The sequence below is a fragment of the Zingiber officinale genome, unplaced genomic scaffold (assembly GCF_018446385.1).
Source record: "Zingiber officinale cultivar Zhangliang unplaced genomic scaffold, Zo_v1.1 ctg126, whole genome shotgun sequence".
Classification (NCBI taxonomy): Eukaryota; Viridiplantae; Streptophyta; class Magnoliopsida; order Zingiberales; family Zingiberaceae; genus Zingiber; species Zingiber officinale.
In genome coordinates this window covers 370,426-394,210 of record NW_024589822.1, presented here as the reverse complement: position 1 = coordinate 394,210, position 23,785 = coordinate 370,426, and the positions used below count along the sequence as shown (strand labels likewise).

At 40.5% G+C, this 23,785-nt stretch overlaps 1 pseudogene; it reads right to left on the bottom strand.

The window, feature by feature from the left end:
* Positions 1-962: 962 nt before the first annotated feature.
* Positions 963-21,057, bottom strand: LOC122035933 (annotated as a pseudogene).
* Between the last annotated feature and the right edge of the window lie 2,728 nt (positions 21,058-23,785).

The window sequence follows — 23,785 nt, the reverse complement described above, 5'->3', positions numbered from 1 at the left end:
CAACTTCCTTCATTGTAGGCCTTTCCACACCTTTCAAACTAAGACATTTTTATCAAACTACTTATTTCAAAAAGCTCTTGCTCGGTTCCTTCTTGCAAAATACAATCTTCTACGAGATCAAAGAGCTTCTTCTCTCTTATTGTTTGATGAAAATTCATCGTTAGGTTTTGTGGTAACCCAGCATTGGTTAAGTAAATGGGTTTCTTTCCTGTTAAATCTCAAGAAGAATAACTCCAAAGCTATAGACATCACTTTTCTCGGTCAACTGACCCGTTTGATAATACTCCGGATCTAAGTATCCAAAGGTACCTTGAATTGCAGTATGTGAGTTTAATCAAGAGGATACTTTTGCCCTTAAAGTATCATCTAAAAGAATATTTAATGACTTGACGTCCCTATGAAAAATTGATATAGAAGTGTAGATTGACAAGTGCTCGTGCGGATTCTGTGGCAATTCTGAGACGATCATCCCATGATAATTTAGACTCACCTTGTAAAACATGAAGTTGAAAGGGCTCCATTAGAGATAAACTCATAAATTAACAAAGGTAAGGGCATTAAATGAATAGGTACTCAAAGAATTCACTCTTAGCAACAAGAGACACAGGTAGCACTTAGACATGTTAGTTCACAGCATGCTTTATGTCCTGGATTTTGGTGCCTGACCATAACCAAGTTCGAATACTTCCAACTATCTCAAATTCCATTTAAAATCTATTAATGAAACTTCACGCGATTATATCAAACATGACAGCAACTTTAGACCAAAGCCTAATTGGCAATGAGTATAGATAGAATACCCAAACTGATAATACAACAACATAGAGCTCGAAGCTCATGGTCCCAAAGAAGAATAGAACCACATTAAATCTACAAGTCTACATAATAAAGACTATTTCCACAAATTAAATGTGTGACCATAAGATCAGTAAAACTCCCCTTTTTGTCACTAACAATAACCATAATAAAAGAAAAACTTTAAAATTTTCCGAGAATAATACAAATTTGGTATCTCAAAACTTAAATTTTTTCCAATCAGTAATACAAATTTGGTATCACATGCATTTACGATTTACCCTCTTGTACTACTTTGGCTAACAATATACTTGTACACTATATTTTTGCTACCATATCAAATGGTAATAAGAGTGTGAGTGTCCATGGACCAACAAACATGCCGAAGGAGGGTTAGTTACTCAAAAATCTTTTCACCTGTTGCGAATAGTAAAAAAAAGAAAGAACTAAATATGCAGAGATAGGCTGGGATCAAGAAGACATTTTTCCAACATTCTATGCTTGTAAGATCCATATCAGTTGACTTTGCGGCCTCCAAGATCCTTCCGGTGAGCCCGACGCCAACGATACCAGCTAAGGTCCCGGCGGTATTCGAAACTCCCATAACAATTCCTGCATATCGCGGAGCCATGTCCATGTGATTTACAGCGAACCCGGCTCTTCCAAGTGCTAAGAATCCAAGAGAAATCGAAGAGCATATGACAGTCCAGGAGGGATTCCTGAATAGTGGAATGGCCATTAGAGCAAGAGCTGCAATGACAAAGCCGATGGTGTTGAGAAGCTTCCGAGTCTTGGTCACTGATAAGAACCTTCTTGTGATTAAGTGATCAGCTAAAATCCCTCCTGTGTTTGAGAAGATGAACATGTTGAAGTAAGGAATCATCTTAGAAGATCCCATGTCCTGAAGACTGAGCTGAAGGCCGAGTTCAAAGTACGTTGGCAACCAGTTCATTAGTACGTACAGTGTGTAGTGAAAGGTGAAGTTGTTTACCATGATTGCCTAAATTGGTAAGTTGAAAATTATCTTCTTCCAAGGAATTTTAGTGAAGCGCCTCAGGTTTCCAACACTTGGGATTTTCTTTTCTCTTGAAACATGCAAGTTGTGCTCTCCGAAACCTACAGCAGCAGCTTTGGGATGTTCGGAACGAACTGGATCACTAGAAAACCTAAACCAGAGAAATGACCACATGATACCCAGAGCTGATTCAACCATGAAAACTGACTGAGGTCCCTTGTATTTTACCAGACTTGGCAACACAAGCATACCACAGCTGCTCCTAGGTACATCCCGGATGTCGTAAGAGAAACAGAACGCGAGCGCTCATGGGGAGGGACCCATTGTGCTAGAATTGTGTGAATGGAGGGGAATATAAAGCCTTGTGCCACACCTACAAGGAAGCGGGCAACAACCATCATATTCACTTTGCCGGCATCTAGTGGAGCAAATGCACATGTTAGCGACCACAGCAAAAACGAAAACAGCAGAACTCGTCGTCCTCCAACATATTGTGCAGCCAAACCCCCAGGCACTTGTGACACAACATATCCATAGTAGAATACCGAAAGTATTAGACCCTTGCTTGATTGATTCACACCAATGCTATCTGCAGCCGCTGTATACGCAATTGAAAATCCTATTCGCTCTAGATAGCACACACTTGTGCAGATAAAGGTTAATAAAATGATACTGTACCGCTTTGGAAATCTCATCTTCTTCAACAGTTCCATTAGTTTATATCATGGAGTATATGTGCATGTATTCAAATTTAACTCCTTGTGTCATTATTGTTCTTCAACAAAGATAATCCTGCACTCTTCTCTCACTCTGCATGATTTGGGAATATTGGCTCAATAAGTATAGGATTACAACGAACCAAGCATGCTATATAAAAGTAACACAAGGGAAGCAGATCTGAACTCTCTAAGCATGTTATAAAACAAAGCAAAGGAAAGCAAATATGAACTTTCTAAACATGCTATAAAATAAGGCAAAAGAAAGCAACTTTGAGCTTACTAATCATGCTATAAAATAGAGCAAAAGAAAGCAACTTTGAGCTTACTAATCATGCTATAAAATAGAGCAAAAGAAAGCAACTTTGAGCTTACTAATCATGCTATAAAATAGAGCAAAAGAAAGCAACTTTGAACTTACTAATCATGCTATAAAATGGAGCAAAAGAAAGCAACTTTGAGCCTACTAATCATGCTATAAAATAGAGCAAAAGAAAGCAACTTTGCTGGAATTTATGGCAGCAGGTAGACCTACCCGGATGCAACATTTAAGAGCTAAAGGCATGCTTAAAACACAACCACAGGCTGGAATTAGGGGCTGTTCGGCTTAACAATGAATTCGAAACAGAAATTCTATGCAAGAAATGCTCTAATCTACATGGCATAAAGAGCTAACAACATAGGCAGAACATGCTATTACTTAACTGCATAAGGAAATTAATAGCATAAGCAAGAAATGCTACAATCTACCCGGTATAAGGGAACTAATAGCACAAGACAGCTACATATCAAACCCTAAACCCTTCCCCTCTTGTATCCTTAATGAACTCACAGCAGCAACCATGAACTGGCAATCTGTACGGTATGATCCAAAACAAAGGAAGAAATTAAAACTCCAACTTGAGCTTAAAATCTGTTCATACTCGGAACATTAATTAGGACATCCAAAAACTACACCTAATACTTCATATTCTTCCCTTATGACTCACGGCAGAGAGCCCAAAAGGACCAAAAATCTCTACAACATGCTTTGAATTCAAAATGAACAAAGAACCCGATTTCTCAATCTTAACATGCTGTGCTCGTATAAAGGAGAGGTCGAACTTGCTGTGCAGCCAAATACTAAGAGTCTAGGGTTCATGCTAGGCCTCGGAAGCAAAGGAAGAATCAAAAAGGAAACCCGAAACAACTCCTACCGCAGGTGAGTAGTACTTAATTCGCTGTTCTTGGACTTACAACCGAAGAGGGCAGCTAGGGCTTCGGGAGAAGCTTGAGATCTCGGCTCTTCTTCACGTTTCCGAGCTCCCCTCGTCGAGATGGTCACGCACGGTTGAAGACCGGCCGGAAAAAGACCTTTCGCCGGCGCCGGAGACAAAGCTAGGGCTTCGTCGTCTTCGTTTTCGCCCAAATAGCAGGGACGCCGCGCCGTCGCGTGAGAAGAGAAGAGGAATCGGGAGTTTTTAGGTCACGGGAGAAACTTGGGTTCTCTTCGTATAACTAGGGTTTTTTTTATCATCTAACTACTGCTTAAGTATTTGTTTCTGCCCATCCGATTAGCACCGACCGCTAGCCCAGTTGGTCAGCCGGCTTTTAACCGAAGGCACAGGTCTCGGCTTCGATTCCTCAGCCTTGCACTTTTTTTTTCCCATTTAATTTAAATGTTCCAACTATAGCTTAAATAAATCCGTTTCCCCTCTTAATCATAAAACCACCGTAGACCAGTTGGTTCTGTGTTCGGCTGCGGTTCTGCTCGGGTCGAGGTCGTGGGATCGAATCCTGGCGGCAACCGTTTTTCTTCCTATTTATTCTTCTGTTTTCTATCTACTGCTTAAATAAACTTTTTCTCCTCGTTTTTAATAAGAAATGATCGCTCGATTAGTTGGTTAAGCGAATCTCTGCTTAACCCGAGGTCTCCGGTTTAAATTTATGCTTGGATATTTTTTTGTCAAACTTTCCTTCGCTTAGTAAAAATATCAAACGACCTCCAAAAATTATATAAAAATACTCCAAAAATTTCTAAAAATCTCTAGAATATTTTTAAAATATTTCCAGGTATTTTTGAGGACATTTAGGACTCAAAATAGGGGAAATTGGGTCGTTATAATCCCCCATACCTTATAAAAAATTCGTCCTCGAACTTAGAATAGTTCTGGATATTTCTGTCTCATACTGTCCTCCCGCTCCCAAGTGACTTCCTCGTGCTTCTGGTTCTACCAAATGACTTTCACTAGTGGTACTTCTTTATTTCTTAGTCTCTTGACTGCTCTATCTGTGTAGGTCTGCTCTCATAACTAAGATCCTCTTGGATCTGCACTGACTGAGGCTGAATCACTTGGCTCGGGTCATGGAGACACTTCTTTAGCATGGAGACATGAAATACATTGTGTGTTGCTGACATGTCTTGTGGTAAGTCCAGCCTAAAAGCTACTTTCCCAATCCTCTCTATGATCAGGTAAGGTCCTACATAGCGGGGACTTAGTTTGCCCTTCTTGCCAAATCTCATCACTCCCTTCATAGGAGCAATCTTGAGAAAAACTGAATCCCATACTTGGAATTCAAGTGGCCTACGGCGTGTGTCAGCATAACTCTTCTGTCTACTCTGGGCAGTCTCAATCCTCTGTCTGATCTTCTGGATAGCCTGAGTAGTCTCATCTATCAGCTCTGTCTGAATGCCTAGCTCTACTTCCATTTCTTTTCTCTCACCTGATTCTTGCCAGCAAATAGGTGATCTGCACTTCCTGTCATACAACGCCTCATAAGGTATCATCTTGATGGTCGCCTGATAACTGTTATTGTAGGCAAACTCAGCTAAGCATAGATACTTGTACCAACTTCCCTTGAAATCTAGTGCACAAGCCCTGAGCATATCCTCTAAAATCTGATTCACTCGCTCTGTCTGTCCATCAGTCTGAGGATGGAAGGCTGTGCTGAATTTGAGTTTGGTGCCTAGTGCAGTCTGAACACACTTTGATACTTCTAGATCTAGGTTTTTACTCTTAGACCCTTGTGTCATATTTGTGATTTTTCTAAGAGTCCTCTCTAATTTGTCAAGTCTTGACCTTAAGACTTGATTTTCCTTCCATAATTCTTCAACCTTATGTTTTTCATTAAAACCTTGATTTTTCTTCTTTTTAGGCAAATACCTAGAATCCTTAGGGTTCTTGCCTAAATTCCTATCTACCTTTCTAAATCTAGGTTGTGAGGTTTTAGCATGATAAGCTACATGAATTTCCTTAACTTTATCATGCCTCCTATTTTCATAGTTAATAGCATTAAAATGATATAAACTTGAACTAGCATGCTTTTTACCATAATTTAAAGGGGTAGGCTCAATAAAAGTTACCTTTCTTTTTACCTTGGAGGCTCCCCCTTGAATTGAGCTTTCTCCTTGAGACTTGACCACCTTCTTCCCCTTAGGGCATTGACTTCGGTAATGCCTCTTTTGATTGCAAGAGAAACACATAATGTGCTCCTTGCTCTTCTTTGTATTGGGGATGGTCTCCTTGGGCTTCTCCTTGCCCTTTTGTGCCACTTGACCCTTCTTCTTGGCCAATTTAGGGTATTTACTCTTGTAATGCTCATGTTCCCTACATTCAAAGCATATGATATGATTTTTATTATTAATTGACACACTTATACCTTCATGTGTAGGGTTGACACTTTCTCCTTTGGATCCGGAGGTAGAGGCTTCCTCTTGATCCGCAATTGATTTTCCTCCCATTGATTTAGCTTGATTTGTGGAGGTGGAAGCTTCTTCCTCCACTTCTTCTCTTGACCCAGATGTAGAAGCTTCTCCTTCTTTTTGATCCGGCGTCACCAAAGATTGCTCCCCCTCAATCCTAGAGATGGAGGCTTCTTCATCTTCATCTTGTATATGGAACAAGGAGTATGCTCTCTCCTTGCCCTTTTCATTGCATTCCTCTGAAGATGAAGCTTCTTGGACTTCCTCTTCTTCGGAAGTTGAGCATCTCTCAACTTCGGAGTCCTCCTCTTGGTCTTGCTCCAATGAGTCGTCCTCTTTGGATTCCTCTTGATTCGGTACAGTGGAGGGTTCTTCATGGAGCTTAGCCAACTTGCTCCAAAGCTCTTTGGCATCTTCATATTGTCCAATTTTGCATAGAATTGTGCTAGGTAATAAATTAACCAATAATTTGGTTACCTTGTCATTTGCTTTGCACCTCTGGACTTGCTCTGGGCTCTATTTGTTCCTCTTGAGAACTTTGCCCTTTGAATTTCTTGGAGCCTCGAAGCCTTCCATTAGAGCAAACCATTGCTCTATCTCCACCATTAAGAAGTTTTCGATCCTTGATTTCCAAAGATCGAAGCTTGTAGATGTGTACGGTGGAGCCACCCTTGTGTCAAATCCAAGTTCATCTTGAAGTTGAGCTTCTTGAATTCTTTGACTTTGAAAAATTTTGCTCCAACTTCTTCACCCTCTAGCTCTTCTTGTTATGTTTGCCCCTTCCGGCGATGATTCCGGTGAAGAGCGGCCTCGCTTTGATACCACTTGTTGGGACCAAATATGTAGCTAGAGGGGGGGTGAATAGCTCGTCGCATGCTCGTGGTCGGCGTTGCTTGTTTCTTCAAAGATGTGCAGCGGAAATATACAAGAAATAACACACACAACGCTAACAAGTAGATTTACTTGGTATCCACCTCCAAAGGAGGTGACTAGTCCAAGGATCCACACACTCACACACACCTCCACTAATAAACACTCCTTTTCGGTAACTACCGAAGGCGGAGAAGCCCTACAAGTTCACACTACAAGAAGAAAGGGAAAGGATACACAAATACAAGCAAAAGCTTACAATGAGTATAGAAAGCCCTAACCCTAGCTTTCTTCCTCTTGTTGTAGATCCGCCTCTTGACTTGGAAAAACCTCCAAGAGCTTCAAGAACTGGCGGTGAGAACCCTGTGGAGAAGCTCTGTGATCACTGGTGAAGATCTGAGATGAAGTCGTGTAAGTTCTGAGAGTTCTACTGAAGGAAACGCTCTCCTGCAGCTAAATATGACGCCAACGGTCGGATCCCGATCAATTGGATTGCTCCCAATCGATCGGGGAAGCTTTGGATCGATCAACCGATCGATCCAGAGCGCTTCTGTGCTCTCTGGAATAGCCTGAATCGATCGATGGATCGATCCAGGGCTTATCGCGCATAAACAACAGCTCCCAATCGATCCACTGATCGATTGGGACCTCTGGATCGATCCACTGATCGATCCAGAGGGGTTCTGTTCGCGGGGACTCACCCAATCGATCGACCGATCGATCTAGATCTGCTGGATCAATAGGCTGATCAATCCAGATCTACTGGATCAATCAGCTGATCAATCCAGATGTTGGTTTTTGCCCAAAACCAAGTCCAAAGCCCCCTAAACTAACATCCAATCTACCATGACTTGTTGGTACATAAAACCTAGCATCCGGTCACCCTTGACCAGCTAGGACTCTCTCACCAAGTGTCTAATCAATCCCTTTGACCCACTTGGACTTTTCTCCTCTTGCCAAGTATTCGATCAATCCCTTTGACTTACTTGGATTTTTCTTCCTCGTGCCAAGTATCCGGTCAATCCCTTTGACCTACTTGGACTTTCACCAGATGTCTGGTCAACCTTGACCCATCTGAATTTCCCTGTGCTTGGCTTCACTCACTAGGACTTCCCTTCTGCCTAGCTTCACTCACTAGGACTTTCCTCTGTCTGGCTTCACTCACCAGGACTTTTCTTCTGCCTGACTTCACTCACCAGGTCTTTCACCTAGCTTCACTCACTAGGATTTTCACCTGGCTTCACTCACCAGGATTTTCCTCTGCCTGGCTTCACTCACCAGGACTTTCAAGCTGCCTAGCTTCACTCACTAGGACTTTCAAGCTGCCTAGCTTCATTCACTAGGTCTTTCACCTGGCTTCACTTACCAGGATTTTCCTTCTGCCTAACATCCCAGTTAGGACTTCCCAGTCAAGTATCTGGTCAACCTTGACATGCTTGAATCTTCTTCAACCAACCTGATCAAACCCTGATCTGAGGGAAATTGCACCAAACAATCTCCCCAAATGAACAACTGCACCTGCACTTGTCCATATCATCGAAGTCTTGTATTGTCAAACATCGAAACCCAAACCAAGACTCAAGCTTGGTCAACCAGGTCAACCTTGACCTGAGGGATATTGCACTAACAACTTAACCTTAAGGTTTGATTTTACTAATTTGCGTAACAAGTAATTAACTAAATTATTAAGTCGAGGAATACTTACAGTGGCAAGCCCTGGTCCAAGGCGCCTCCAGCTTCCTCCGAGGCGCCTCCAGCTTCCTCCGAGGCGCCTCCAGCTCCTCTTGACAGCTGGCTTCGGCTTGCACCCGAGGCGCCTCGAAGCCCCATGGAGGCGCCTCGGACACTGTTCATCTGAGGTCAAATGTGCTTCTTTGTTCCTGCAAAATGTGTTAGTCCCAAACACAAACCATGCAAAACAAAGTTAGCACAGAAATATGATGAATAATATTTTGACAGTCTCCGGACTGTCCAAGTCTGATTTCGGATTTCCTACCGGAAACCCTAGGTCGACCCGACGCCTACTGTTCCCTCTACGGGGAACGCGTCCTCACCTACTCCACTCAGGAGATTTACCTGTTGCCAGTGCGATCCTCCAGATCGACTGGACTTTTGCTAAGCGTTCGAAGTAATGAGGAAAGGAAAACTTAAGAGTCATTAATCAATGAAGCAGTAATGAATATTAATGAGAGGAAGCATTGCATTAAGAGTAATGAGCAAATCAAAATTCTTACAAGTGCTGCTGGTGAAAAAAGTAGACTACAGCTAGGTGCTGCTACAAGTAGACTCCTTCAGAGCTAGCTTCAGTAGTAGATATAGGGAAGACGCGGACTCACGAAACGCCGATACACACGTCCATTCAGAAGATCTCACTCGGGTTGAATTGGTCAGCTAAGAAGGAAAGATCAGACAGACAGATCAGATATCTCTGATATAGAGAGAGGGAAAGATCAGATAAGCAGGATAGAGATAGTAATTCGAAAATCATAGTCAGGTAGGACAGGTAGGAGTCAAAGAAAAGATAGTGAAATACTACTAAGGTGTAACATGTGGGATAAAAAGAAAGATGGGTCAATCCGGTCATAAACTATTCAGAATATGGAAACTCTTATTCACAGGTACAGGTAGGAAACCATAATTCACAGGTAGAATAAGAACTAGGCTTCCGGATTTGATTCTTGGTAGAAACTCTTTTCTTCCTCAGGTGGAAGAGAGTACGTTTATACAGAAAGCTACCCCACGGAAAGGTAGCTGACAGAAAGGTTCCTGACAGATAGTCAGACACTGAAAAGAACTAGGAAGGGAGTAGGTCTTGTGCTTTTATACTGGACAAAAAAAAGGATAGATAGGGAAGTGAGGTAGCTAGTCAAATGGACTTTTCTGAAAGGGAGATAGAGAAATGAGCTTTGGAGAAAGGAAAGGTAGATAGTAAACTGATAGTCAAATGGGCTTTTCAGACTTATAGCTAGTAAAGACACTTGAATTGTGAGTTTAAGATAGGGCTAGTCAGACTCAGAATCTGACTATTGAGATGGGAATAGCCAGACACCTCATGCGAGAACTAAAGAGAACCCTGGCCTGGCCTCATGCAAAAACTAAAGAGAACCCTGGCGACAAAAAAACCTATCCTAAAAGCATAAATGCATTTGTTGAAGACTCAAATAAGTTATGAAAAAAAAAGAGAAGCAAATAAAATATACACTTCTTTTCTATTCAAAATCAAATAGAATCAAATAAGTTGAGCTACAGAGACTCTTAATTACGATAACAGTGATTGGATTGATGACGTCGGAAATCAATGTTACGCAGCAGATGAGATAGATAGAACTAGGGATTCTGACTCCTATATTAAGTTCCGTCAGACATAAATGTTGAGCTCCTTGTTTTCAAGAAATTCATTGAAACTTAGTTGAAAAAACAAACTCATCCGGAAAGGAAATAGAACCCGCATTGAAGAACAGAATCTCGTGCGTCGCGCTCGTGGTCTTACTTAATAGAATGAGCTATTCGGATTCTTAATACAATGAGCTAGGAAACAAGTGCTGGTGACTTCGAAACTCTAAAAGAGGTACTTTATTGTGGTTAAAGTTCGAATGAAAAAAGGGATATTTACTCATTGAACCATTTCAATTCAATAGGGTATTTAAACTCAGTGCACATTAAACTAGAGTTTGAGTGTGATAGATGAGTTAATGCTTTGAACACTCAATTCCATATTCGTTATTGTCCGTAATCAGATCTGAATAGATCGAAACCTTGAGACTCGAATAGACCCTTAGGCATAAAATGAAATGAGCTAGCTAAACTTTGCCCTTAGGAATTAATTGAGTGAGCCTTCCTGGTATGGTAGGGCTTTACCCTGGGGATTGAATGCTGTTAGTGAAATAAGACTTAGGAAATAGAGTCAATGATTGAGTTGATGACTCGTTAGGAATTTAGTGAGCTGAGAATGAACTCCAGATAACTCAAAGAATATATCCTCAACCTATATGCACATTTCTTGAACATAAAATGAGTTTAACTGCAGATGCACTCAAGGGTTAGTTGAACTTCAGATGTGCCAGACGTACCTCAAATGCTCCCGTAAGGAATAAAATGAGATGAGCTCAACCTTGACTTTCCAGTTAGGCAGAGCAGGAAATTAGATTCCTCATTTGTAAACTCAGATTTCCATGACTGGCATTGATTGGCTTAACTAAGATTTATATGAGTCTGATTGGACTGACAGGCATTGATTTCTCACTTAATTTCTTCTTTAGCATTCCTCAAATGTTCCTGTAGGTATATTTTAGCTCGGTACGTCCTAGTCTCTATTATCTGGAGTGAAACTCTAGGAGTCATTTGGAGTCAAACTCTAGTCTAACCCCTACCCTAGCCTACTGATTAAGAAGCTGTAACACTAACCGAGCTATTCTAAGCTATTCTCAGTCTCGTCTCTGAACTTCTGCTGTCTCGTAACCCCTACAGTTTCTGAGCCCCTACAGTCTTTGTCTAGGAACCCCTGGAGTCTCGTAACCCCTATGGAGTTTCTGAGCCCCTACAGTCTTTGTCTAGGAACCCCTGGAGTCTCGTAACCCCTATGGAGTTTATGAGACCCTACAGTCTGTCTCTTCGCCCCTTTGCCTGTCGGCTCAGCTCTTCGCCCCTCGTGATTAATAAGCAGTAACTGAGCTTCTATTCCTAGCTGTAACGCTATTCTGAGCTTCTATTCCTAGCTATTCATTAAAGGCATTTGGTTCTTGATGGATACTTGGTTCTAGGTGAGGGAGTGATTGATTCCCTAGTCGGAGATCACGAGTGTCGGGTCCTATGAGTAGGGAATATACGTGTTATGGATATAAGTTGGAGAATCACTCGTTTTCATCCAGCGGGTACGTCAGAGGCTCTATCAAACTAGGTTAAGTAAGAGTCGAATTCAACTAATTTCATGCTCAACAAACTAATTTCATGCTCCACAAATGCATAGCAGGAACATTAATGAAACTAATTGCGAAATCAATTCCTAACCCTAATGGCAAAGTCAGTCAAGGTTGAGCTAATTTCATGCTCAACAAATGAGCTATCTTTGAATCCCTTGAGTGCATCTTCAGTTAAACTAATTGAATCTAATTTCATGCTCACTAACAACATTTATGTTTTTTCTTTGAATCCCTTGAGCTATTCCTATGAGTTCCCTTGAGCTATTCCAAGCTAGCATCATAAGTTCAACTCATTTCATTTTCAGCTCACTGCATTCTGTTAGGTCAAGGCATTATAAGTGAAATAAGTCTCATCTCATCCTAACGGTATATTTGAGTTTGATCCCTTTGAGCTATTCCTATTCTGAGCTGGCATCAGAAGTTCAACCCAGAACTGAGCTATTCTTAGCTGTAACGCTATCGCTTTTAGCCTATTCTGAGCTATTAAATATTGTTTTATAGTAAGAAATTACCCCAACTGTAACAAATTCAAATAATATGTGGTTCAACAACCCCTCCAAATGAGGAATCAACCCACTGTAGCAAATTCAAATTCATATTAAATGAAACCCTCTAGTCCGCTAATACCAACAGCAAGAGTCGCGCACACGGATCGAACAGAGTCGCGCACGAAGGAGCTTTTTTTTCCTACTAATCCAGAAAGGATTTCTTTCCTACCCTACAGGAGGGAGCTTACCTGAAATGAATATGTCATTCCCTATAATACCTTGAGCTTACCCTACTAAACCTTAAGAGCTTAAGAGCACCTTTTATGAGCTTACCCTCAACCTTAAGGGCCCTTTTTCTTTATGAGCTTACCCTCAACTTTAAGAGGACCTCTATCTCTCTTTTATGAGCTTACCTTCTTATACCCTACCGAGCTTATTCTATTAACGAACTCAGAAAATCTCCCTACCGAGCTCTTTGGATTAAGCCTTTTAAGAGCTCATTTCTATTAGTCCTGAAATTCAAATAGAATACCAAGAGCTCATTCGATTAAGAGCATTCTATGAATATTCATATCCTACCGAGCTTATTCTATTAATGGACATAAAGCCAAAGCTCAACCGCTCTTTTTCTATATAATAATATCCTTAAGAGCTCAAGGATCCCCTACACTAACCCCAAGCCTAAAAGAGGGTAATCGCTCAGTCTTACCTTACTTTAACTTAAGTCAATGGCTCAGTCTTTTAAATGAGGAAAAACGCTATTCATAGCTGGAACTCAAAAGAAGTGAGCAGGAACTCAAACAATAGGTCACTCTCAATTTATGAGAAAAGAGGTCAACCAATCACTAATGATGGAAACCAATTAGTATTTATAAGAGGTGTTAGCTCTTCTCCTCCCTAGGGTACATCAGATTTTCTATCATCTGTATCTAAATACCCCTAAAGGTATCCCATGAATTGAATAAAGGAACCCTACTACATAAGGCTTCAGACCAACGGGAACCCCAAGAGCTCAGTTGAAATGAAATGAAAAAGCAAGAGCTCAAGTACCCATTAAATAAACTTCTAATGGGTACCCTACAATCAATCTCGAGATCCTACAATCTTCAAGGAGACCCTACCCTACCTCCACTAAAGCCCTATCCTACCATCTCCACTAAAGGTAAAGGGGACCCTACCAGTAGGTGCATCCCCAAATGTGATGTACACCCTTTAGCCTCAAATTGATTTGAATATATTATAAAAACTCTAAGTCCTCTTAACAATTTTGGCAGAAAATATTATGACTAACTATTATAACTAACAAAAGAGGAATGGGCTCATTATATTGCACTTCTCTCTAATACAATGAATCAAATTTTAACCTATTAAGCACTTTTAATTTATGGAGGATGTAAAGATTTTCTAAAAGTCTAGTGATATATATAACCTTGTATAAAGTGTTGAATTGTTGGGCAAACACGGTTTGATAATGATGATAACATAAACATTTTTCAAAATCATCTAAATGAATATAACAACCATAAGAGGGAGTAGCACCAAGAAATCTAGCATTATTGTGCAAGTTGGGAATAGATTACGACACACAAAAATACAAAGATTTGAAAGACATAACGACAAGAACCTACCTTGCAACTAGCTGTTGGTGCAACCTTAGGTCAAGGTTGACCTGAGTGATTCGACTCAAGTTAACCTGACTCGAGGTATATTTTGAAGTTTGACAAGAATAGAGAAGTTATATTTTGATGTTTGACAAGATTAGGAACTTGGTGGATTGTGGGTGCAACCTTTGGTCAAGGTTGACCTGGTTGACCCGACTTGAGTTGACCTAATTCGGGAAAAGTCCAAGTATGGAGACTTGGCATGGGAAAAGTCCAAGCAGGGAGCTTGGCACGGGAAAAGCCCAAGTATGGAGACTTGGCACGGAAAAGTCCAAGCAGGGAGCTTGGCACGGGAAAAGTCCAAGGAGGAAGCTTGGCATGGGAGGTCGGAGAGGGCTCGGTAGCTCGTTCTCTGGACTAGGTCAGAGAGGGCTCGGTAGCTCATTCTCTGGACCGGATAGAGTCGGAGAGGGCTCGGTAGCTCGTTCTCTGGATCAGACGAAGTCGGAGAGGGCTCGGTAGCTCGTTCTCCGGACTAGGTCAGAGAGGGCTCGGTAGCTCGTTCTCTGGACCGGATGAGGAAGTCGGAGAGGGCTCGGTAGCTCGTTCTCCGGACTAGGTCAGAGAGGGCTCGGTAGCTCGTTCTCTGGACCGAACGAAGTCGGAGAGGGCTCGGTAGCTCGTTCTCCGGACTAGGTCAAAGAGGGCTCGGTAGCTCGTTCTCTGGACCGGATGAGGAAGTTGGAGAGAGCTCGGTAGCTCGTTCTCCGGACTAGGTCAGAGAGGGCTCGGTAGCTCATTCTCTAGACCGGGAAGGCCTTAGGTTTAAGGCTGGGAAATTGGATCGGTCTGTTGACCGATCCAGTGATACCTTAGTTATCTGATCGGTCCGTAGAACAATCAGTAACCCAACGAAGCTTCGAGGGTTATCGATCGGTCTGTGGACCGATCCACCTGTATCCTGATCGGTCCACAGACCGATCAGGGATACAGGACCGATGCCTGATCGGTCTGTGGATCGATCAGGGACCTCCTGGACCGATCAGGATAGAGCCTGATCGGTCCAGGCTTAGCCGTTGTGACTCAACGGCTAGATTTCTGGTTTCTCTTTGTCTTCTTCGCAGGTGCAGGATATAAGGCCGCTACAATAGAAGAAGTTCTTGCTGCTGTTTCTTGTTCCTTGCGATCAGAGCTTTGCTGAGCTCTCCATTACTGAAGCTTCGTGTGAGCTTCCCTCGACTGGGTCCATGAAGTTGCTGCTTCATCAACAATCGACGAGAAGGCAAGCAAACCAGTGTTTTTACATTCATATTGTTCTTGGTCTCTTGCTGTATTTCTTGTACTCTGATCTTACTGTTGCAAGAGAGATTGTGGCGAGGTTTCTCCACCCAGAAGGAGTTTTTATTAGCCGGTTCTCCGGGGTCTCATCCACCGACGGATTGATAGGATTCGTCCACCTTACGGACACACCGAGGAGTAGGAGTATCATCTCCGAACCTCGTTATATCGTCGCGTTTGAGGTTTGATCTTCTCCATTTTCGTCTCTATCTTTTATTTCCGCTGCGCTAACTCAAATTGTAGGAAGAAACGTGAATTTGGGGTCGGCTATTCATACCCCCCCTCTCTAGCCGCGTCCGAAGGTCCTAACAAGTGGTATCAAAGCAAGGTTGCTTTTCGACGGATTAACACCCGGGGGAGCACGAGCTAGAGAATGGATCGACTTGGAGAAGACTTCACGATTCCACCCTTCTACGATCGCGACGACTTCGCGTATTGGAAGGTAAGAATGAAGTATTTTCTTATGACTAACCTAGTAAATTGGAATTGTGTACAAGTAGGTTTTATTCCTCCGGTGGATAAAGAAGGAGAACCTCTTGAGAAGAAGAAGTGGACGAAGGAACAAATCCACCGATCCATGATCAACGACGAGGTAACGAAAATCTTTGAATTTTCATTAACTAATGATGTCTTGCGTAAGATAGGTGGATACAACGATGCCAAGAAGTTGTGGAACAACTTGGCTAAGTTCCATGAGGAGAGCTCCAATTCAAGTCATGAAGAGGAGTCAAGTGAGCCAAGTAGCTCACATCATGGAGGTATGGATTTAGAAGTTGAGGGCTACTCAACATCTAAGGAAGAAGAGTTCTTCTTCAAGATTGGAGCAAGAAGAAGAAGTCTCTACCTCCGGAAGGGATGAAGAAGAGAGCTTATATCCATCATCAACCCTAGGTAACTCAAGTAACTTAATTTCAAGTAAATTACATATAATGTGCTTTGAGTGTAGGGAATATGGGAATTACAAGAGTAAATGTCCAAAGAGGATTAGGAAGACTCCACCGGCGCCAAAGGTCAAGGAAGCCGGAGTCCCGATACGCAAGGGCAAGGAGCACGTGGTGTGCTTCCAATGCAAGCAAAGGGGACATTATAGGAGCCAATGTCCGAGGGGTAGGCAACCTCACAAGGACAAGAGACCAAGCACATCTATGGGGGGGAGCTAAGGCAAACCCTAAGGTACCCTTTAAGGCATATCCTTGCAATTCTACTAAGACACATGTTAGTAGCTTTATTGCATTTGTCAATAATGATAAGCATGATAACTATAGAAATCGATACATGTGCCTAGGTGCCAAACATGTTAGTCTAGATAAGGACAATACTAGAAGTACCAACCCTAGAATTAATTCATCTAAGGTTAAGGAAAACCTAGATAGGAATCCCAAAACAACTAGACATATGCCTAGGAATACCTCAAAGGAAAATGGAAAATTAAAGCTTGAGGTATTAAAGAAGGAAAATCAAGTCTTGAGGTCAAGACTTGATACTTTAGAAAATGCCCTTAAGAATTTAGAGAAGTCAACTCTAGGGTCTAAGGGTCAAAAATCAAAGCCCAAGGACATGAGAGGTTTGGGTCACAAACCTAAGTCTCAAGTGGTCAAGCCCGCTTATCATAATGTTCCATTCGATTATGGAACAAGACCTAGGGCTAAGAAGACCATCACCAAGGTCACAAGGGGAGTCACCCCTAGAGTTGATCTTGATGAGTCCCAAATGACCAAGGCTTTAAAGCCTAGGAGGGTCATTAGGAGGGTTGCTAGGGAAGTCATCCCTAGTGAATATTTAGTGAACCCAATGAGCTCAAATAGGTATTGGGTTCCTAGGAGCGTGATTCCTTCACGCTAGATGATTTAGAGTGTGCCAACCTTAATTGGATAGGTAGTTAACCTAATCATGGCAAAAGGTGGCATTTTAGGAATTTTCAAGGTGTAATCAAGCCTTGAAAATGAAATTTAAAATTTTACTCATTCCTAAGGTGATTAGGATGTGCCAACCACACTTGAGGAATTTTCTAGGGTCAATCTAATTGGCACATAGTGATCTAAAAATCTTTAGTATATGATTTTAGATCTATTACACTTAGGAATATAGAATTTATGGTAAAATGATCAAAATTATCAAAAATGACAACTAAAGCTAGAATTAGGTATTTTCTATACCTTTATATGTTATTTGTCATATATTGTTTGCCATATGCCATGTCATGACATCATATCTAATTTACTATCATTTGAAATGTCATGATAATGCTTAGGTTAGTTATATGTCATGCCTTATTTAAGTTTCATACTTTATGCCATGACATCATGACATTGGCACATGTTTCCACTTATGATATTATTTTATGTCATGTCATCATCTCTTGCATGTATGATCAATTAAATTGATTTAAGGATAAAAACACAATTTGATATGGAGATCAAATTGTTGTTTAGAAAATGCATGAGAACTTAGCTTAAGATGACCTAAACCCATATCTCACATCAAAATTGACTTGGATGTGTTTGATACACCTTAGATGTGTGTGAGATATTAGGATTATGAGTTAGGATCAAGGTGCATAGTTCTTGTACCTAGATGAGCCTAATTTGAAATTGAGGATCATAGGGAAAGCTTGCGTACAAGTCATGTACACTTAGCCCTAAGATTGTGGTCCTAAATTAAATGGTTTAAAAACATTTCAAAATTGATTTGAAAAACCTTGATGAAACTTTTCTAATGATAGCATTCATCATTGAGCAAGTTGGCACAAAGATGGATTAACCTTGAGCTATTTCAAAGTCTTTCGAACTTTGTATCAAGATTTAAAAATGGAAGTTATTTTCATAGAAAACTATTTTTCCATGATAACATATGTTATGAGGAATGTATCATCAAAATTTTACAATTTTTGGAATTTTCTGTGATTTTTTAGGGGTTTCTGAATTTTGGGAGAAAAATCAGAAATCCCTATCAGAGATTTGTGGACCGATCAGAGGGGATCCTGATCGGTCCAGGGAAGTCTGGATCGGTCACTGGACCGATCCAGAGAAGTGTGGATCAGTCTGGTGACCGATCCAGGGAAGTTCTGATCGGTCTGGTAACCGATCAGAGCGTGCCAAAATGCTGATTTTCGATTGTTGTCTGAAATTTTAGCTTTGGAAGTTGGTGTTTTTGATTTCTAAAGGGTTGAAACTCTCCAAGACATTGTTGGTGCAATGGTCAAGGGGGAGTTGACCTTTAGGGGGAGTTTTACCTATTGGTCAAAGGGGAGTTGACTTTTAGGGGGAGTTTTTACTCGTCAAGATTCCTGAGGATGAGTGATATGGGATTATCACTAAGTTGATTGTTGACTTTAGTATCAAGGGGGAAATTAAGGGTTTCAATGAAAGGTATGGGACTTTCATTAGGAAGAAACTCTTGACCTTGATTCACTCTTTTTGATGTGTGTCAAAAAGGGGGAGAATGTCCAGAGAATGTTCAAGCAAGAACATTGGAGTTTGGGGAGAATGTTCAGAGAATGTTCAAGGAAGAACATTGGAGAACTATTGGAAAACCTAAGTTAGGTTATCAGGTTAACCTAACTTGATTATGGTTTTTGTCAAACATCAAAAAGGGGGAGATTGTTGGTGCAACCTTAGGTCAAGGTTGACCTGGGTGACCCGACTCAAGTTAACCTGACTCGAGGTATATTTTGATGTTTGACAAGAATAGAGAAGTTATATTTTGATGTTTGACAAGATTAGGAACTTGGTGGATTGTGGGTGCAACCTTTGGTCAAGGTTGACCTGGTTGACCCGACTTGAGTTGACCTAATTCGGGAAAAGTCCAAGTATGGAGACTTGGCATGGGAAAAGTCCAAGCAGGGAGCTTGGCACGGGAAAAGCCCAAGTATGGAGACTTGGCACGGAAAAGTCCAAGCAGGGAGCTTGGCACGGGAAAAGTCCAAGGAGGAAGCTTGGCATGGGAGGTCGGAGAGGACTCGGTAGCTCGTTCTCTGGACCGGACGAAGTCGGAGAGGGCTCGGTAGCTCGTTCTCTGGACTAGGTCAGAGAGGGCTCGGTAGCTCGTTCTCTGGACCGGATAGAGTCGGAGAGGGCTCGGTAGCTCGTTCTCTGGATATGACGAAGTCGGAGAGGGCTCGGTAGCTCGTTCTCCGGACTAGGTCAGAGAGGGCTCGGTAGCTCGTTCTCTGGACCGGATGAGGAAGTCGGAGAGGGCTCGGTAGCTCGTTCTCCGGACTAGGTCAGAGAGGGCTCGGTAGCTCGTTCTCTGGACCGGACAAAGTCGGAGAGGGCTCGGTAGCTCGTTCTCCGGACTAGGTCAGAGAGGGCTCGGTAGCTCGTTCTCTGGACCGGATGAGGAAGTCGGAGAGGGCTCGGTAGCTCGTTCTCCGGACTAGGTCAGAGAGGGCTCGGTAGCTTGTTCTCTAGACCGGGAAGGCTTTAGGTTTAAGGCTGGGAAATTGGATCAGTCTGTTGACCGATCCAGTGATACCTTAGTTATCTGATCGGTCCGTAGAACAATCAGGAAGCGATGTTATCTTAGGAAGCGAGGGGATTCAGAGAAGGGGGGATCGGTCTGTGAACCGATCCACCTGTATCCTGATCGGTCCACAGATCGATCAGGGATACAGGACCGATGCCTGATCGGTCTGTGGACCGATCAGGGACCTCCTGGACCGATCAGGATAGAGCCTGATCGGTCCAGGCTTAGCCGTTGTGACTCAACGGCTAGATTTCTGGTTTCTCTTTGTCTTCTTCGCAGGTGCAGGATATAAGGCCGCTACAGTAGAAGAAGTTCTTGCTGCTGCTTTTTGTTCCTTGCGATCAGAGCTTTGCTGAGCTCTCCATTACTGAAGCTTCGTGTGAGCTTCCCTCGACTGGGTCCGTGAAGTTGCTGCTTCATCAACAGTCAACGAGAAGGCAAGCAAACCAGTGTTTTTTTACATTCATATTGTTCTTGGTCTCTTGCTGTATTTCTTGTACTCTGATCTTGCTGTTGCAAGAGAGATTGTGGCGAGGTTTCTCCACCCAGAAGGAGTTTTTATTAGCCGGTTCTCCGGGGTCTCATCCACCGACAGATTGATAGGATTCGTCCACCTTACGGACACGCCGAGGAGTAGGAGTATCATCTCCGAACCTCGTTATATCGTCGCGTTTGAGGTTTGATCTTCTCCATTTTCGTTTCTATCTTTTATTTCCGCTGCGCTAACTCAAATTGTAGGAAGAAACGTGAATTTGGGGTCGGTTATTCACACCCCCCCTCTCTAGCCGCGTCCGAAGGTCCTAACACTAGCAACAACTCCTTGAAAGACAAACTAACAGTTGTATCTATACACCAAAACTAACCAATTAAGTTTGACAGATATAGAACCACAAGCAACCAAACACTCATATCAAATATAGAATCTCCCCAATTATAATATTTATTGACTTGAAACACCGGTTATAAAAACCAAGGATGAAACACAACCAAATTTCAGGCCGAGCAGAAATGTATGGGCATATGGGCATATGGGCATATAATACCATGATTCATAGAAACAAGTGGATAAAAGCCTTCCTCAAATACAAATCTAAGCCAAAATTACCTCAAAAGTCTTGGTCTTCACGCCTACAAGTGGGATCTCAACTAGATATGTCAAACAATCCCCGCACAACTTTCAGACCCTAAATGAAGCAAAATCACACATCAAACACTACCAAAGATATAAATAAAAAGAAAGTATAATTAATTCAGATCAGATTTGATCTCGGACAAACATCGCCTTCGACATATCACTTCACTCAACACACAAAATTGCAACATCGAAGAGATTGAGGAATCCAAATAATTTGAAGCTACAAAAGAGAAAGGAGAGTAGAAACAAGATGTTGACCGTCGTTTCAATGAGTTGGCTCGACAAGTTCCCCTGCTCCAAACCCTAGGTCTGCTTCGATGGACAGACGGCAGGGAAGGAAGAAAATGGACGAACTCGCGAGAGGCGACCACTGTTGTGGATACTCCAAATCAGAAGAGTAGGAAGAAGATGTTTTGGATCAGTCGGCAAAAAGGGCGACTGCGCTCGCAAGATGTTTTGGATCGGTGGAATGAGGACTTGAGGAGCGGAGGAGGAAGGAGGGCTTTTAGGGTTTCGTGATCGGGAGGTCTAATTGTAATATTGCAGAAATGGATCTTGGCCATTAAAATTTAAAGAGACGGAGGAGATTAAGTACCATGTCACCCTTATGAGGATCTATCACGAGGGTAGAATGGTAATTATGACGATAAGTAAATCCTAATGAATATCTTCCTTGTTTAATGGGACAGTAAATAAATTTGTGTAACGGATTAAGACTTTTGAAAAATATTTTTTAGGGCATATTTGATAGTTATATAAATTAAGCTTACGTAAGAGTAGAAGCCCCAAAGGGGGAATTAAGAATTTATTTGACAGGAGACAATAGTATTTTCCTTTAGAGATGAAAAATTCGTCCACCCGGCTTCATAAATTTGTAAATTCTTCCTCAACTAGTTAAAAGAATGAAATTGGCTGATATCATGACGATACTAGGTAGTATAGATATCATTATGGGAGAAGTTGATCGTTGAAATGATAATTAATACGACAGAAGTATAAACTATCAATTCTTTTTCTACATCGGAATCCTTAAAAAAGGTCCATGGGCTCATATGAACTTTTGTACCCATAGATTATGATATATTTATTTTATTAAGATAATGAATATAAAAATTAATTATCACATAATTTTTTTTAATAAACATTATGTATATATAATTAAACTATTGTTAAACTAAGAAAATATAGAATAATTCGATTATCTCCATTTGATCTGAAATTTTAATACGATAAAGCATTAACTATTTTTTAAAAAATATTTTTATTTAGTTATACTGATAAAATGATATCATTAATGGAATTATTTATTTAATTTATCTAATTTTTTTCAATTAACTTAAATTATATAGTTTATTTAATTTATTTAAATTATTCAACTTGCATCAATAATCCAAGTCATTTGGTTGATAAATTTATTAAACATTCATTTTAACACAGTTTTTTATAAATTTCAGTTCAATTTCTTTACTAATCATCTGCCAAGTTTATTTAACTCAAATGACTTAATAGATTTGACTAACTTTATCTAATTAATTTATTCATCTTCAGTTAATGAAGGTAGAAAAATGAATTAAAATTTATTTTAATTCAAACTATCCAATAAAATAAATTTATAATTTTGAAACAGTATAAAAAATATCAATGACCAATTAATAATAAAGAATAATATAAAAAAATTAATTATTAGGTGAGTACACTATAAGTCATGTTGTTAAGAATAATATAAAAAAATTTGATTATTAGGTCGAGTACATTATAAGTCATGTTGGAGATTTTGCGTGATTTACCTTTTCCGTGTTGGCCTTGGACCGGATTGACGGGGGCACTGGGGATGAGCGTATTCGATTTTTATCATAATGTTAGAGATTTTGCGTAATGTATAACAATTAATATTTATATATCATTATCATAAAAAGTAACAACTTATCTGAGTGCTCGGATATATGTCTAGGCTTTCGAATTTATATGTCTATGAATGTGCAAGTAAAGATGTGCAGGCTAATTGATATTTAGTCCATATTTATTTTCCATTATAGTTTTATTTTGATTCGTAATTTAATTTTTTATTGATAAAAATTAATTTACCGTTAGAACTTAAGTTTGGTTAATAAATTTAAAATATTTATTGCTTATACTAATTGATATATTTTAAAAATACTTTAAAAAATTAAAAACATATTTAATATCGTACTATTTATTTATCGCTAAATTTTTATGTTTTTCTTTATCTTTTTACTGCTTCGTTATCTTGTGCCCTTGCTCCTCTACAAGTTATTATTTATACTTTTTTTTTTATAATTCATCATCGATGTTTACCAGCTAAATATTTTTATCTAAATAAATTTAATTGATAATTTATCAAAATTGAAATTGATAAAAAAATATAGCACGATACATGAAGCTCTCACTAATGCAGGATCGTAGGGAAGGGTCTTCATCTTTCAACACAGTGACTATATCTACTGCTCGAACTGTTGGTGCAGTTTGCACTAATGATCTAACTTAGATTTTATAAACGAGATTCATTCCCCCCTCCTCGTTGTTTTCAATCCTACACGAGTTTGTTACCTCTTGGTCACGCAACAATAATTTTACCGCTATGTCAAGACTTCCCTCTATCGAAGTTAAAATTGATCGATAATTTTTTTAAAAAAAATAGCAATTAAAATGTATAGTAATAGTTATTAAACAATATTTTATTTAATATTATATAATATTTTATTGACAAAATTTAATATTAATTATTTAATTAAAAAATTATT